The sequence below is a fragment of the Phyllobates terribilis genome, unplaced genomic scaffold, assembly GCF_046119375.1.
Source record: "Phyllobates terribilis strain yellow unplaced genomic scaffold, ASM4611937v1 Scaffold_3__8_contigs__length_932513732, whole genome shotgun sequence".
In the NCBI taxonomy this organism is placed as follows: domain Eukaryota; kingdom Metazoa; phylum Chordata; class Amphibia; order Anura; family Dendrobatidae; genus Phyllobates; species Phyllobates terribilis.
In genome coordinates this window covers 401642469-401659176 of record NW_027362763.1, presented here as the reverse complement: position 1 = coordinate 401659176, position 16708 = coordinate 401642469, and positions in this window count along the sequence as shown.

The window sequence follows — 16708 nt, the reverse complement described above, 5'->3', positions numbered from 1 at the left end:
TGTTTGAAACATGAGAGGAAGACACCAGTTGTTAGTGACAGGTTGAAGAGGTGGGCTAGGGCTGGGATGAAGATAGTGGTAAGGTTTGGGATGAGGTGGGACGGGATTGGCTCAAGTTTACAGGTGGTGAGGTGTGATTTGGAGAGTAAGGAGGAAAGTTGATCTTCAGAAATGGTGGAGAATGTAGTTTTGGAGGAGGAGGGTTGAGTAGGTGTGGGGAGGGGCTGTGGGGGCTTTAGGCAAAAGCTTTGTCTGATGGTGTCAATCTTCTGCTTGAAGAATGAGGCAAAGTCTTCGGCTGAAATAAGAGGAGAGGGAGGAGGCACTGGGGGACGGAGGAGAGAATTGAAGGTGTTGAATAGTTGTTTGGGGTTGTGGGACAGGGAGGATATGAGAGATGTGAAGTATGTTTGTTTTGCTGCAGTGAGTGTGGACTTGAAGGTAGTGAGGGACTGTTTGAATGCGATGAAGTGCTCATGGGAGTGGGACCTTTTCCATCTACGTTCAGCAGCCCTGGAGGCCCGTCGCAGTTCTTTAGTTAGGCTGGTGTGCCAGGGTTGTCTGTTGATTGTGCGAGTCTTGGTATGCATGAGGGGGGCGACCGAATCGAGAGCTGCAGCTGTTGTGGTGTTGTATAAAGTGGCAGCAGCATCTGCATCATGTAAGGAACTAATGTCTGTAAGAGGGAGGAGGGATTCAGAGAGAGAGTGTAGGTCAAGGTGTTTGAGATTTCTACGAGGGTATTCAAGTTTGTGGAGTGGGGATTGTTGCCCCGGGGAGGAGAGAGAAGAGAATGTGAGTAGGTTGTGGTCAGAGAGAGGGAGAGGTGAGTTAGAGAGGTTAGATAGGGAACAGAGGCGGGTGAAGATGAGGTCCAGCGTGTGGCCGTCTTTGTGGGTGGGTGTGGAAGACCACTGGGTAAGACCAAAGGAGGAAGTGAGGGATAGAAGCTTAGAGGCAGCTGAGAGGGAAGTATCAATGGGGATGTTAAAGTCGCCCATGAGGATAGTGGGGATGTCAACAGAGAGGAAATGAAGTAGCCAGGTGGTGAAGTGGTCAAAGAAAGTGGTGGCTGATCCTGGGGGGTGGTAGATGACAGCCAGTTGGAGGTTGGAGGGGGAGTAGATGCGCACACAGTGCACTTCAAAAGACGGGAGAGTAATTGCGGGCGGCAGTGGGATCTGGGTGAAGGAGCAGTTTTCTGAGAGGAGGAAACCTATTCCTCCACCGTGCTTGCCGTTGGGGCGGGGGGTATGGGAGAGGTGGAATCCGCCATACGAAAGTGCAGCAGGAGAGGTTGTGTCGGAGGGGGTGAGCCAGGTTTCAGTGATTCCGAGGAAGGAAAGCTTGTTAGTGATGAAGAGATCGTGAATGTAGGATGGGGGCCTCTTACCACGTCCCATCCAACTCATCACCGAATCCGTAACTCTGCAGGTGGGAATGCTGCATTCTGAGAGCATCTCTTTTCATGTTCTGCCTGGACTCTCTCACGCCCTCTTACTAGGTCTACCTTGGCTCCAGAGACATGCACCCGTGCGTGACTGGCAGACCGGAGAAGTCCTTCGCTGGGGACAGGACTGTCATAAGACTTGTTTGGTTCCTGTTCATCCCGCCCGTCCTTCTCCTACCCCAACTAATCTACCTGGACTTCCGATTCCCTATTGGTCATTTGCTGATGTCTTTAATAAAAAGGAGGCAGAGACATTACCCCCTCATAGACCATACGACTGTCCTATCGACCTGTTACCCGGTACTACGCCTCCCCGTGGGCGTATTTACCCATTGTCCGCTGCTGAGACCCGGTCGATGTCCGAATATATTGAGGAGAATTTGGCCAGGGGATTCATCCGGAAATCTACCTCCCCGGCGGGAGCAGGCTTCTTTTTCGTAAAAAAGAAGGACGGCTCTCTCCGTCCCTGTATAGAATATAGAGGCCTTAACCAGATCACGGTGAAGAATAAGTACCCCCTTCCGCTCATTCCAGAATTATTTGATCGTCTGAGGGGGGCTAGAATCTTCACCAAACTGGACCTCCGTGGGGCGTACAACCTGGTCCGTATCCGTCAAGGGGATGAATGGAAGACTGCATTCAACACCCGGGACGGCCACTATGAATATCTGGTAATGCCCTTTGGTCTCTGTAACGCTCCTGCCGTCTTTCAAGAGTTGGTCAATGACATCTTCCGGGACCTTCTCTACTCCTGCGTAGTGGTGTACCTGGACGACATCTTGGTCTTCTCTCCGGATCTCCAGACTCACCGGAGAGACGTTCGTCAGGTCCTGCTCAGGCTCAGGCAGAATCACCTCTTCGCTAAATATGAGAAGTGCCTCTTTGAGCAGACCTCGCTTCCGTTTTTGGGCTACATTATTTCTCAGACCGGCCTTCGAATGGATCCAGAGAAACTGTCTGCCATCGAGAAATGGCCCCGACCGGAGGGGTTGAAGGCCATTCAGCGGTTCCTGGGCTTTGCCAACTACTACCGCCTCTTCATTCCGCACTTCTCTTCCCGGACTGCCCCAATTTACGCGCTCACCCGTAAGGGCACTAATCCCAGAGAGTGGCCGCCCGAAGCAGAGGAGGCCTTTCTTTCCTTAAAACAGGCTTTCTCTTCCGCCCCGGTGCTGCATCGCCCAGATGGCAACAAGCAGTTCTTCCTGGAGGTTGACGCCTCCTCCTCTGGAGCCGGAGCGGTACTTACCCAAAAATCATCTTCCGGGAGAATGGTAACTTGTGGCTTCTTCTCCAAACTCTTCTCCTCTTCTGAGCGCAACTATTCCATAGGAGATCGAGAGTTATTGGCCATCAAGCTGGCATTGGAGGAGTGGCGTTACCTGCTCGAAGGGGCTCTTCACCCGGTAATAATTTACACTGACCACAAGAACTTGGCTTACCTCCAGCATGCCCAGAGACTTAACCCGCGCCAAGCTCGGTGGTCCTTGTTTTTTGCTCGCTTTGATTTTATTCTTCATTTTCGCCCGGCTGACAAAAACATCAAGGCGGACGCCTTGTCCCGAACCTTTCTGGTGTCTGATTTCGAGGAGGAACCGAAACACATCATCGATCCCGCCAGAGTAATGCAGGTGGCTCCCGTGAGTCTAAATCGTCTCCCTCCCGGTAAGACGTTCGTATCAGCACCTGATCGGGAGAAGATCCTACACTGGGGTCACTCGTCTAAACTAGCTGGCCACGCCGGTCAGAAAAAGACCCTCCAGCTTATTACCCGGCACTACTGGTGGCCTACCCTGCACAAGGACGTAATAGACTTTGTTTCTGCCTGTGTGTCCTGCGCCCGCAACAAGGTTCCGAGACATCTGCCAGCCGGTCGCCTCCTTCCGCTCCCAGTACCTGCTGCCCCCTGGCAGCATATAGCAATGGACTTTATAACTGATCTCCCCGTCTCTGCCGGTTGTACGGTCATTTGGGTGGTCGCTGACCGCTTTTCCAAGATGGCTCATTTCGTTCCCCTGCCAGGCCTCCCATCTGCACCCGAGCTGGCTAAAGACTTTATCCGCCACATCTTCCGTCTTCATGACCTGCCCCTCCACATCGTGTCGGATCGTGGGGTACAGTTCACCTCACGCTTCTGGAGAGCCACTTGTAAACTGCTAGACGTCACCCTGGACTTCTCCTCCGCTTACCACCCACAGTCTAATGGTCAAGTGGAGCGGATCAATCAGAACCTGACCAGTTACCTCTGGCACTTCGTTAATGCCCACCATTCAGACTGGGTGTATCTCCTGCCATGGGTCGAATTTTCTTACAACAATCACGTGAGCGAATCTTCCTCCAAATCCCCGTTTTTTGTTGTCTTCGGTCAGCATCCTCGGATCCCATTTCCCGTCTCCACCTCGGTGGACAATCCGGCTGCGGAATCTCTTGTTAACAAATTTTCCTCCATATGGGAGAGTACCCGATCCGCACTCCTTCTGTCATCCGAGCGTATGAAAAGACATGCTGACAAAAAACGTCTGGATCCTCCTCAATTCCGTCCAGGAGATAAGGTCTGGCTCTCGTCCAAGTATGTCCGGCTCAAGATTCCTTCCTATAAGTTAGGGCCTCGGTTCATCGGTCCTCTGGAGGTCATCAGTCAGATCAACCCGGTGGCCTATAAATTGAAACTCCCGGCCAACTTGCGGATCCCTAACTCCTTCCATGTATCTCTCCTCAAACCTGTGGTACTTAACTCTTTTTCCAAGTCTACAGGTACGCCTCCTGCTCCGGTTTCCGCTGAAAATGAATTTGAGGTAGAGAACATTCTGGCCACCAAAAGGGTAAGAGGGAAGACCTTTTTTCTAGTAGATTGGAAGGGGTTTGGTCCTGAAGAGAGAACGTGGGAGCCCCGGGAGAACATCCATGCCCCTCTCATCCTAGCTAAATTTCTCTCTGGCCTAAAAAAGGAGGGGCCTAAAGGGGGGGGTACTGTAGCGCCGGCATCCCTGCCCTCTGCTAGGCAGGGACGCTGTTCCCCTCACCCCTCTGCTCCGAGCCCGGCGTCCTCCTTCCGCTCTGCTGGCAGCGCGCGCTCCTTCCCGGCCACTGTGCTTAGGGCACGCGCGCGCGCGCTCCCTCCCTCTTAAAGGGGCCGCGCGCGCCGTCCTAAGGAGTCCCCGGCCAATGGCCGGAAGACTTCACCATATATAAGGCACCTCCTCCAAAATGGAGGTGCCCGAGCAATGTTGTTGCACTGTTCACTACTCTGCTTCAGCCCTCAGGTCCCGTTGCCAGTTACCTGCCAGATTCCTGCCAGTTTTCTGTCTGATTCCTGCCTGATATTCTGCTTACCTGCCTGCTAGCCTGTGGTCCGACGGTCTGCCCTCCAACTCCTGTCAGTCTGTCTATGGACCAGCTTGCCCGCTCACCTGGGAGCGCACATCTGCTACCTGCCTGCTAGCCTACCTGGAGGCTCCGCCGTCACGTGCTGTGACCACCTGCCATTCCAGAGACTCCTGCCCGCTCACCTGGGAGCGCACATCTGCTACCTGCCTGCTAGCCTACCTGGAGGCTCCGCCGTCACGTGCTGTGACCACCTGCCATTCCAGAGACTCTCGCTTGCTCACCTGGGAGCACACATCAACCCTCTGCCTGCTAGCCTACCTGGAGGCTCTGCCATCACAGGTCGTACCTACCCTTTACCCAGAGACTGCCCCGGTCACTTGCCGTGACCTCCTGCCCGTTCATCCAGAGACTGCCCCGGTCACTTGCCGTGACCTCCTGCCCGTTCATCCAGAGACTGCCCCGGTCACTTGCCGTGACCTCCAGCCCGTTCACTCAGAGACTGTCCCGGTCACCTGCTGTGACTGCCTGCCCGTCTTCCCTGGTCGCCACCCGCTCCCTTACAAGGACCGCCCCCTTGTATAGTAGCTCAGAGGTTCCGCCTCCCAGACCCGTTACACAAGGGGCCTTAAAACCATCTTGTTAAACCACTCTATACTCCACAGCTCTTCCAAGGGGCATTGAAATGTTGTTTTTAATTACCTCTAACCTCCACGACTCTTCCAGCGGGCATTGCATTTCCTCCTAATTTTAGTCAGCTTTTGCTTTTCAATGCATAGGTGAACACTAAGGGAGACCCACTCCCCAATAATGGGTAGAAGGTTTTTAGTACGCTGTAATCCACGTCTCTTTCAAGGGGCATTGCAGTTCCTCATAATTTTTGGAAAGCCTTCCGTTCACTGCTTAGGCCAACAGTGTACAGGAGACCCAGTTGCTATAAATGGAAAAAATGGTTTAGTTAAGGCCCTCTGACCTCCATGTCATTTCCAAAGGGCATTGGAGCGCCTCGAAATTTTTGGTAGGCATTGCACTCACTGTATGCCCTATAACTGTGTAACCGAACAGCTCCTTTTGGTACAGAAACATATCCTACAAGACATGTGTGGTTGACTGGCCTGATATTGATGTGAATGGTCCCTGTTCCTCCAGCTCTTTCTCCTTTGCCACTACCTCAGCCATCATTCATCACCTGAAGCTTTGCTTTAATGGGAGTCATAGAACTGGGATAGTAGCAGGAAAACATCCAGCAATCCTTGGAGGAGGTAGGATATGCGCCAAAACGCTGACCACCTCAGGCCTAGCTGCTACTACATACATGCGCTTGCATTCCAAGGAACAGAAAGCTAAGGAGATGGATGGCCTCATGATCATGAATAATTTACTCGTTGTGTAGGAGGCCGACCACTGCTGCTGTCTACCTTCTGAACTTTGTGTTGAAGCCTGATTGACCCAGGACCCGCAATCCTCTATCTCTGGAGGACGTGTTGCATCCCAGTGTCCAACTGTGTCCCGGCTTCCACAATATTAACCCAGTGTGAAGGCGTCAGTGAGATGGACCAGCCCTGGCCACATTCACTTGTCCACGTGTTTGTGTTTAGGCTGTCCTTCCCACTAAATGCACTGGGAAGGGCACAGCTAATGTTTTGGTATGCGCACTTGTGTATAAGGCGCACTGGGACAAATAGGGGCGGCTGGGGACCGAGTATTTTTTTTTCACGAAATTGTAGTTTTAGCCCCAAATTTGTAATTTGTAATTTTACAATGGATAATAGGAGAAAACGGACCCCATAATTTGTTATGCTATTTCTCCCGAACGCAATAATGCTCCATATGTCATCAGAAATTACTGTTAGGCCACACGTCAGGGCTGAGAAGGAAGGAGCACTAGTTGGCTCTTGCGGAGCCCCAAAGGTGTCAGAACAGCAGAAAAAAACACAAAAGTAACCCCATTGAAGAATTTAAACATATCAATGAATTCATCTACCGCTGCAGTGACTATTATTTAACATCTACGCCAGGCTTTATTCTGGAGAATTGCAAATATGCCAGTTTAATGCCCATACATTGTGCACCCATAAAGTGTAGTGCCCCCATATATTGTATACAGGGTGGTCCAAAAGTAGGTGGACAGAAAATAATAACTTTTATTTTGATTTATAAATAAAATTATATTTACTAACACAAGCATAAGATTGACAATTAAATTTTATTCTGAACAATAATACAAAGCCCTTAAATTTTATCAACGCAGGTGCTCAAACTGTTTTCCAGTACAATTTGCACAGCTTTGAAGTCGCCTCTTACGCTTCAACAGACTTTTTTGCACAAGTCTCTTTGGGTATTAATTTCTTGAAATGCATCTCTTATGTAATTTTTCAAATCACTGACACTTTTTGGTTTTCGACTATAAACTTTGTCCTTGAGTACTCCCCAAAAGAAAAAATCCATTGGGGTCAAGTCTGCTGTTTAGGCACAGTGGGGCTCAGAAGGAGGGGGGCATTTGGATTTGGGAGCACAGAATTTACTGGATTTTATTTGAGTGGTGGGAGTTGTCACTGCTCCAGAGTCTTTGTTCTACCAGTAACATGGGATCCCCCAGTAACATGGGACCTGAGAGGGTTTCTGCGTAAATCCCACAGTAATGCGATTCAGACAAAACCCCTGACGGAACCACCCACCATAATAAGGCAGATGGAGACACTTTGGAGTCCGTTTGAAGTCTGCTCAGGTGTTCTCCATCTTTTAAGGCGTGCACAGATCTATGGTTGCCCACACTTGTGCGCTATAAAAAAGCCTAAAATGATGGGACGCCGCCGGGACAGAGACCAGTCAAAAGGGATTCCATCGGCCTCATAAGGGAGTTGCTCCATCTGCAGTTTTGTCAGAATTGTGGTTTTGGGGAATTTACACGGAAACCCCGACGTAAGCGCTCAGCGGAGAGCGCAGGATAAATGTGAGTCAAGCTTTATTTCGATTTTTTTTGGAGGCAGAATGAACAGACAAGATGGCAGTACAAGAATAGTCCTTATTTTTATTTTTGCGTCGTTCACCGTGCAGTATAAGTGATAAGGCGGATTTATTCTTTGTGTCGGTGTGATTACAGTGATACCAGATTTATATGGGGTTTTTTTAGATTTGCTGCTGTCACAATGCTTTTTTTTTAATAAAAAGTATTTTTTTTCATTGCTATATTCTGAGAGCTGTAACTTTTTTTTGTTTTTTTGGTGAACAGAGCTGTATGAGTGCTTATTTTTTGCAGGACAAGTTGCAGATTTTTTTGGTATTATTTTGGGGCACATAGTAATTTTTGGTTGCTTTTTATTCAGATTTTTCAGACACAGAATGAACAAAAACCAGCAATTCAGTTATTGTTTTTATTTTTTGCACTGTTCACCGTGCGGTAAAAGCGATAAGCCCGATTTGTTCGTTGGGTCGGTAAGATAACAGCGATACCAGATTTACATATATTTTTTTATGCTTTGCTATTTTTACACACTAAAAACAGTATTTTACAAAAAAGAGTTTGATTTTCCATCGTCATATTCTGAGAGCTGTAACTTGACTTTTTTGCCGAATGAGCCAAATTATAGCTTGTTTTTTGCGGGACGGTTTGACGTTTTTATTTGTATAATTTATTTTTACATAAGACTTTTTGATTGCTTTTTATTCACTTTTTTGCGAGTCAGTATGATGGAAAAGCGTCATTTTTGGCATTTTTATTTTTTTTTTTTACGGTGTTCGTCAAACAGAATAAATAACGTAACAGTTTTATAGAGCCGGTCTTTCCGGATGCTGTGATATCAATTATGTGTACGTTTTTTTGTTTAATTTTGTTTTTTCGTTTAATTTTGTTTTATCACAAACGCTGCATTTTGAGTGGCGAAATGGATGTTAGTAATTTGTGCGCACTTTTTTTCATGTTTTTTTTACTTTTACATATTTTACACTTTTTTTTTTTTACCTTTTCACTAAGTCCCACTGTGGGACATGTATAATTTTCACTTTGATCGCTTGTCTCATACACTGCAGTACTTCTGTACTGCAGTGTATGAGACCTGTCAGTGAGTGACTGACTCAGCCTGACTCTGCCTGTGAGACCCAGCTTATTGCCGCCGGGCGGCGCTATTCACTTAATCCTCAGTGTCATGAAAGAGTGGCGCTGAGGCATAAGTATCCTTAACTGCCGCTGTAAAAATGCATTACAGCAGTAGTGAAGGGGTTAAAGCATGACACGCCAAAAGGAGACAAAAAACGCAGCATCAAAAATGCAATAAAAATACGTTAAAAAATGAACACAAAAAAGCAATGAAAAACCACAAGTAACCTAATTTAAATTATAGGTGCAGAAAATCTTCAGCTTCAAAAACTCACCAAAAACTCATTGTGGGAACGTAGCCTTAGGGCCCAGATATATTTGTTTCTTAATGAGATTTTAATAAACTTAACAAAATATGTCACAGCAGAGGGAAAAATCTGTTTTCCTACCCCCACTTTTGGGTGTTTCAGTTAATAGCTGCACCAAAGTCACGCGGTTTGAACTAATAGGGTGTTGAGAACATTTTATACTTTGCAGTCATGACTTCTTCCTGGAGGTATTAAGTATGTAAATCCATGCCACTGTATTAATTCTACACATATTATTTTTATTTCCTTGTATTTTCAGGGTTGCGAAACATGATTTATGTTAAACTGAGTTCTTATTTCATTATCCAAACAAAAGAGATTACCTTTCAAAACCACACAAATACATGTATGTCTCCAAAACAAATATGTAAATTTGTTTCATTGCAGAAATAATAAGAGCATTGACACATTACATGAAGAAACACTAAAACAATGCCACAAAATACATCTGATCTGTCATCCATCATACGCTCTTTAGTACTGGTCGTATGATGGGTGCGGCACTGTGTATCACCGTATGGACCCTCATCTATCAGAGAGGTAACATGGTGGCTCAGTGTTTAGCACTGCAGCCTTGCAGTACTGGGGTCCTGGGTTCAAATCCCACCAAGGACAACATCTTTCAATCCATCACATACAATACAGTGGTCATTGGGCAAGTTTCAATTGCAATATCCAATGCCCTTAAACAAAACTAGTAATGCAGCATAGCGAAGACAGTATGAATTCCCACTGTATTGATGCCTTTGTAGGGGAAGACATTGATTGTCAAAGATATGTTAACTAGTTTCTCCACAACAGTTATTCATTTTAGCCTTTACAGTGATGTATCTTTACAGGTGCATCTCACTAAATTAGAATATGATCAAAAAATTAATTTATTTCAGTTCTTCAATTCAAAGGTGAAACTCATATATTATATAGAGTCATTACAAACAATGTGATCTATTTCAAGTGTTTATTTCTGATAATGTTGATTATGGCTTACATACAATGAAAACACAAAAGTCATTATCTCAGTAAATTAGAATACTTTATAAAAACAGCTTGAAAATTTTTTTTTAAATCCGAAATGTTGGCCTACTGAAATGTATGTTCAGTAAATGCACTCAATACTTAGTCGGGGCTCCTTTTGCATCAATTACTGCATCAATGCGCCGTGGCATGGAGGCGATCAGCCTGTGGCACTGCTGAGGTGTTATGGAAGCCCAGGTTGCTTTGATAGCAGCATTCAGCTCGTCTGCATTGTTGGGTCTGGTGTCTCTCATCTTCCTCTTGAAAATACCCCATACTGTAGATTCTCTATGGGGTTAAGGACAGGCAAGTTTGCTGGCCAATCAAGCACAGTGACACTGTTGTTTTTAGACCAGGTATTGGTACTTTTGGCAGTGTGGACAGGTGCCAAGTCCTGCTGGAGAATGAAATTTCCATCTCCAAAAAGCTTGTCGGCAGAGGAAAGCTTGAAGTGCTCTAAAATTTCCTGGTAGACGACTGCGCTGACTTTGGTCTTGATAAAATACAGTGGACCTACACCAGAAGATGACATGGCTCCCCAAACCATCATTGACTGTGGAAACTTCACACTAGACCTCAAGCAGCTTGGATTGTGTGCCTCTACACTCTTTCTCCAGATTTTGGGACCTTGATTTCCAAATGAAAATAGGAACTTTGGGACCTTGTGGAGTGTGTCAATGACTGCCTTCTGGACATCTGTAAAGTCAGCAGTCTTCCCCATGATTGTGGAGCCTACTGAAATAGACTAAGGGACCTTTTTAAATGCATTGGAAGCATTTGCAGGTGTTTTTGTTAATTATTTTAATTTACTGAGATAATGACTTTTGTGTTTTCATTGGCAGTAAGCCATAATCATCAGTGATGAGCGAGCACTAAAATGCTCGGGGGCTCGATGCTCGGGTCGAGCACATTGGAATGCTCAGGTGCTCGACCTGAGCAATGAGCCCAATGTAAGTCTATGGGAAGCTCGAGCATTTTTCAGGCGGCTCCCCCCGGCGGTCAGCAGAGAGCCTAAAAATTGCCCAAATCGATGGGAACAGTGCTCAAATGACATGGGGACAGCATGGGAAAGTCCCATGGAAGTATTCCTGACTCCCAGGTCACTTCTGTCAACAACGTTGTCAGAGGTATTACGCCACTTTTACGGACTCACAATAAAACATACAAAAGCAAAACCAAAATGGATTTTCCTGGGAAATATGTTAAGGAACATCCTTTCCAGAGAAATGACTTGTATATAAAGCAAAATAAATAACCAAAAACAAAAATGCTCCTCCACACCTTGGGCTATGTTCACACGCAGCGTTTTTGATTCGATTTTTCACTTTTGCATTGCTTTCAACCGTGACAAATGAATTCACCAGGAAATGTCATTATAACATTTTACAACCTTATCTGGCCATGTGGTGTGTGAGATATCATCAGACACATCGTGTTTCATTTATGAAGGAGGGACTCTGAAAGTCACAAAGCCTATTTTTATAGGGCCATCAGGCGGCCTTTACTATTCTTAAAGGGCCAGCAGTGGGCCCTCACTATTCTTAGAGAGCCATCAGCCGGCTATGTTTTATTGTGCCCATTACTAAAGAGTGGGTCTCCTATACTGTTATTGCATATGCAGTGAGTGCCAGGGCTGCCCAAAATTTGGACACACCCCAATACCACTTTGAAAATTTGGATGCACCCCAATACCCCTTTGAAGAAACTTAGAGGAGGACCTCCTGAAAACAATGTTCCCATTATTAGGAAGTGGGTCTCCCATTGTGTTTGCCTATGCAGTGAATGCAAGGGTTGCCAACAATTTGGAGGCTCTCCAATGCCCTTTGGAAGAGACATAGAGGGCCTCATGAAAAAATGTTCCCATTATTAGGAAGTGGGTCTCCAATAGTGTTGACCTATGCAGTGAATGCAAGGGTTGCCAAACATTTGGAGGCCCTTAAATGCCCCTTGCAAGAAACATGGAGGTCAGAGGGCCTCCTCAAAACAATGTTCCATTATTAGGAAGTGGGTCTCCCATTGTGTTTGCCTATGCAGTGAATGCAAGGGTTGCCAAAAATTTGGAGGCACTCCAATGCCCCTTGGAAGAGACGTAGAGGGCCTCATGAAAAAATGTTCCCATTATTATGAAGTGGGTCTCCCATAGTGCTGGCCTATGCAGTGAATGCAAGGGTTGCCAAAAATTTGGAGGCACCCCAATGCCCCTTGGAAGAGACGTGGAGGTCTGAGGGCCTCCTGAAAACAATGCTCCCATTATTAGGAAGTGGGTATCCCATTGTGTTTGCCTATGCAGTGAATGCAAGGGCTGCTAAAAATTGAGAGGCACTCCAATGCCCCTTGGAAAAGACGTGGAGGAGGACCTCATAAAAAAATGTTCCCATTAAAAAGGAGCGGGCCTCCTATACTTGTAATGCCCATGCACTAAGTGTATGGGGGGACAAACATTTACTCCTGGGGGGGTATACATGAACATACTGTATAAAAAAAAATTTTTACGGGCATCATAAACACCCTTTAAAAAAATTATGTGGGTGTTGCATCACGGACCACGGTCACCCTGGTGATATGGTGGTGGAGGATGAGGAGAAGGAGGAGGACAAGAGCAAACAGCCAAAATCAGGAAGCGTATACCCATGTCTGGGTGTGAAAAGGTGCATGGGAATACACCTCCCAAGAAAAGACACTGGATTTGAGTTTATGTTACGCTGTTATCATTCGGTGGTGTTGAGAAGTCTGGCCCAATCCAGACCTGGTTCATTTTTATAAGAGTCAGCCTGTCAGCATTTTCAGTTGACAGGGAGATGCGCTTATCAGTTATTATTCCACCAGCGGCACTAAAAACCCGCTCTGATAAAAGCTAGTGGCAGGGCAGGCCAGGATATCCAAGGCATAGAGAGCCAGTTCATTCCACGTATCCAGCTTGGATATCCAATAATTATAAGGCACAGAGGAATCACGGAGGACGTTGGTACAGTCGGCAAGGTACTCCCTCAGCATCTTCCCAAATTTGCACTCCTTGGAGATTACCCCGCGCCTCAGGGCTTGTGCGATGGGAGGGGCTGAGAAAATTCTCCCAGAACTTTGACAGTGTTCACTTGCTGGATTGAAGTTGTGTCTCTCTCGCCTGTACTCCTTGGTTGTCCAACGAAGTGTGCCCTCTGCCGCCAACGTTTTCAGATGGGAATTTTTTTTAATAATTCCGCAACAAGGGCCTTCTGGTACAGCCCCATTTTTGTAGACCTTTCCGCCTCAGGAATAAGAGATATAAAGTTCTCCTTGTAGCGTGGGTCTAGAAGTGTCACCAACCAGTAATGACTGTCACCCAAAATTTTGAGAACGTGAGGGTCATGGGAAAGGCAGCGTAACATAAACTCAGCCATGCATGCCAGACTACTAACAGGCAAGACTTCCGTGTCCTCACTAAGAGGATGACTGACCATGCTCTCCTCCTCCTCTCTATCCTCTGGCCATCCACGCTGAACAAACGGTATGACAGCTGTGCAGGTAGTACCGTCTATAGCACATGAAACTAGCTCCTATTCTTCCTCCTCCTCCTTCTCTTCCTCATTGTCACCCAATCCACGTTGGGATGAGATGAGGCTGGGCTGTGTGTAATCACCCTGTATGGTTCCTTGCGCCATCTCATCGTGCTCCGCCTGCAATGCATCCTGTTTGATTGTGAGCAGAGAGCGTTTCAGAAGACAGAGAAGCGGGATGGTGACGCTAATTATGGCGTCATCGCCGCTCACCATCTTGGTGGAGTCCTCAAAGTTTTGGAGGATGGTACATATGTCTGACATCCATGTCCACTCATGAGGTCTTATGTGTGGAGTCTGAACTGAATACCGACGGCCTTGTTGATGCTGGTACTCAACAACTGCCCTCTTCTGCTCACAAATCCTTCCCAACATCTGCAGTGTAGAGTTCCAATGCGTGGGGACATCACACACCAGTCTGTGAGCCGGAAGCTGCAAACGCTGCTGAAACACGGCAAGGGCGGCGGAAGCTGTAGGTGGCTTTCTAAAATGGGCACACAGGCAGTGTACTTTAACAAGCAGATTCGGCAGCTCTGGGTAGGATTTGAGAAACCACTGAACCACGAGATTAAGCACATGGGCCAGGCATGGGACGTGTGTGAGCTCGCCTCGCCTCAGAGCCGCCACCAGGTTCCGGCCATTGTCACACACAACCATGCCTGGCTGTAGGTTCAGCGGTGTGAGCCACAGATCTGCCTGCTCTTTCAGAGCAGTCCTCAACTCTTCAGCATTGTGCGGTTTGTCACCTAAGCATATTAGCTTCAGCACAGCCTGTTGCCGCTTGGCCGAGGCAGTGCTGCAGTGCTTCCAGCTTGTGACTGATGTGGTCATTTCGGAGATGGAGGCTGAGGAGGATGAGGTGCAGGAGCTGCAGACCGTGGGGGCAACCCTGATTGACCTAGGGCCCGCAATCCTTGGCGTCGGGAGGACGTGTTATGTCCCAAGGTCCGACTGGGTCCCGGCTTCCACTATGTTTACTCAGTGTGCCGTCAGCGAGATGTACCGTCCCTGCCCACAAGCACTTGTCCACGTGTCCGTGGTTAGGTGGATTTTCCCGGTAACTGCGTTGTTGAGGGAACTGCTGTTTTGGGACACGTGCTTGTGTAATGCGAGGACGGCACACCGGGAGAAATAGCGGCGACTGGGGACCGAGTACCGAGGGACGGCCGCCGCCATCAGGTTGCGGAATGCATCCGTCTCCATGAGGCTAAAAGGCAACATTTCGAGCGCAAGCAGTCGTGAAATGTGAAAATTTAGTAGTGTGGTCTGTGGGGCGTTGGCTGCGTATTTGCGCTTGCGTTCCCAGGACTGGGGTATGGACAACTGAATGCTGCGCTGGGACATGGACGTGCTTCCTGATGCTGCTACTTGAGAGTGTGCAACGACAGGTGCGGGGCAGGAGGCATCTTCGCATGCACCATGTACAGGGGATTGGCTTGCATGCACAACAGCGGAAGAAGCAATGGTGCCACCCGCAGACACTGTTCCTGGACCCTGGGGTTCGGCCCACAAAGTCGGGTGCTTTGCTGCCATGTGCCTGATCATGCTGGTGGTGGTCAGGCTGGTCGTTTTTCCACCCCTGCTGATGCTGGCCTGGCAGGTGGTGCAAATGGCCTTCTTGGGGTTATCAGCAGAGTCTTTAAAAAACAACCAGACTCGGGAAGACCTAACAGTTGTACTGGCAACTTCATTCGTGTTGGTGTTACGGGGAACGGTTGCCTGCCTTCTGTCTGTGGCTACCACACTGCTTCTTCCTGCCTGTTGGGGTGCTCTGCCTCCCTCCCCCTGTGTGCTGCGGTCCTCGCTCTGCATGTCCTCCTGTCAGGTTGGGTCAGTTACTATATCATCCACCACCTTGTCTTCTACTTCCGCACCCTGGTCCTCCTCCTGACTTTCTGGCAATTGTATCTCATCACCGTCCACCTCTTGTGACACTTTCCCACCGTTGCCTTCGTGTGACCGTGGCTGCTCAAATATTTGGGCATCGCTACATGCGATCTCCTCTTGCCCCGCTTCAAGTGGACCGGGCGAGAGGCCCGAATCTATAAATGGAAAAGTGAACAGCTCTTCAGAGTGTCCAAGTGTGGGATCAGTTGTCTCTGGGTACTCGGCATGGTGGGAGGAAGGAGGATCAGGGTGAGGAATATGCGGTCTAGACTCACGGCTACTGAGACTTGACCGTGTGGAAGACAGGGTGATGGTGGTGGTGGTGGCTAAGTGACTGGAAGCATTATCCACTATCCAACCAACAACCTTTTGACACTGCTCTGGGTTCAATAGTGGTGTGCTGCGGTCCCCTAGGAATTGGGACAGGAAGATCGGGCGAGAAGATGTGGCTGTTTGTTGTGGCAGAATTTCAGCTTGCCCACGGCCTTGTCCTCGGCCTCTGCATGCACAATCACCATCACGTCCAGTTCCCGGTCCCTTGCCACGTGCCTTGCCCATTTTAAATGGAGGACAATATCTTCCACGCTCACTACAAATGACTGAATTTGGAGCAAACTTATATGTGATCCGTGTGACGGAGAAACCACAGTTTTAAATACCTGGCCTGTAGGTAACTATTTTGAACAGCAAACTGGTGTCAAAAACACAGTGAAAAAAAATTTGAATGGAGGCCAAAAATGGCAGTATATTCTGAAAACGTATATGTGATCCGTGTAACAGAGAAAACACAGTTTTAAATAGCTGGATTTTTAGCGCTGTAATATGGAAAGGACCTGGCTGTATTCAGCAGTGCCAACAGGCAAATGGCGCAGAAAAACGGTGTTCTCTGGATTGCTTTTTAAGCAAATAATGAGGATTAAGATCCAAAAAAAAGTATTCCTGGCCCCTGAGACCTGGGCCATTGTATAGAAATATCTAACAGCAGCAGAAGGCAGAATTGGAATGAAGCCTCTTGTGCTATATGCACTGCAGTCTGCTATATACACTGCCTGCCTGCCTATATACACTGCCTGCCTGATATCTCTGCAGATGGATT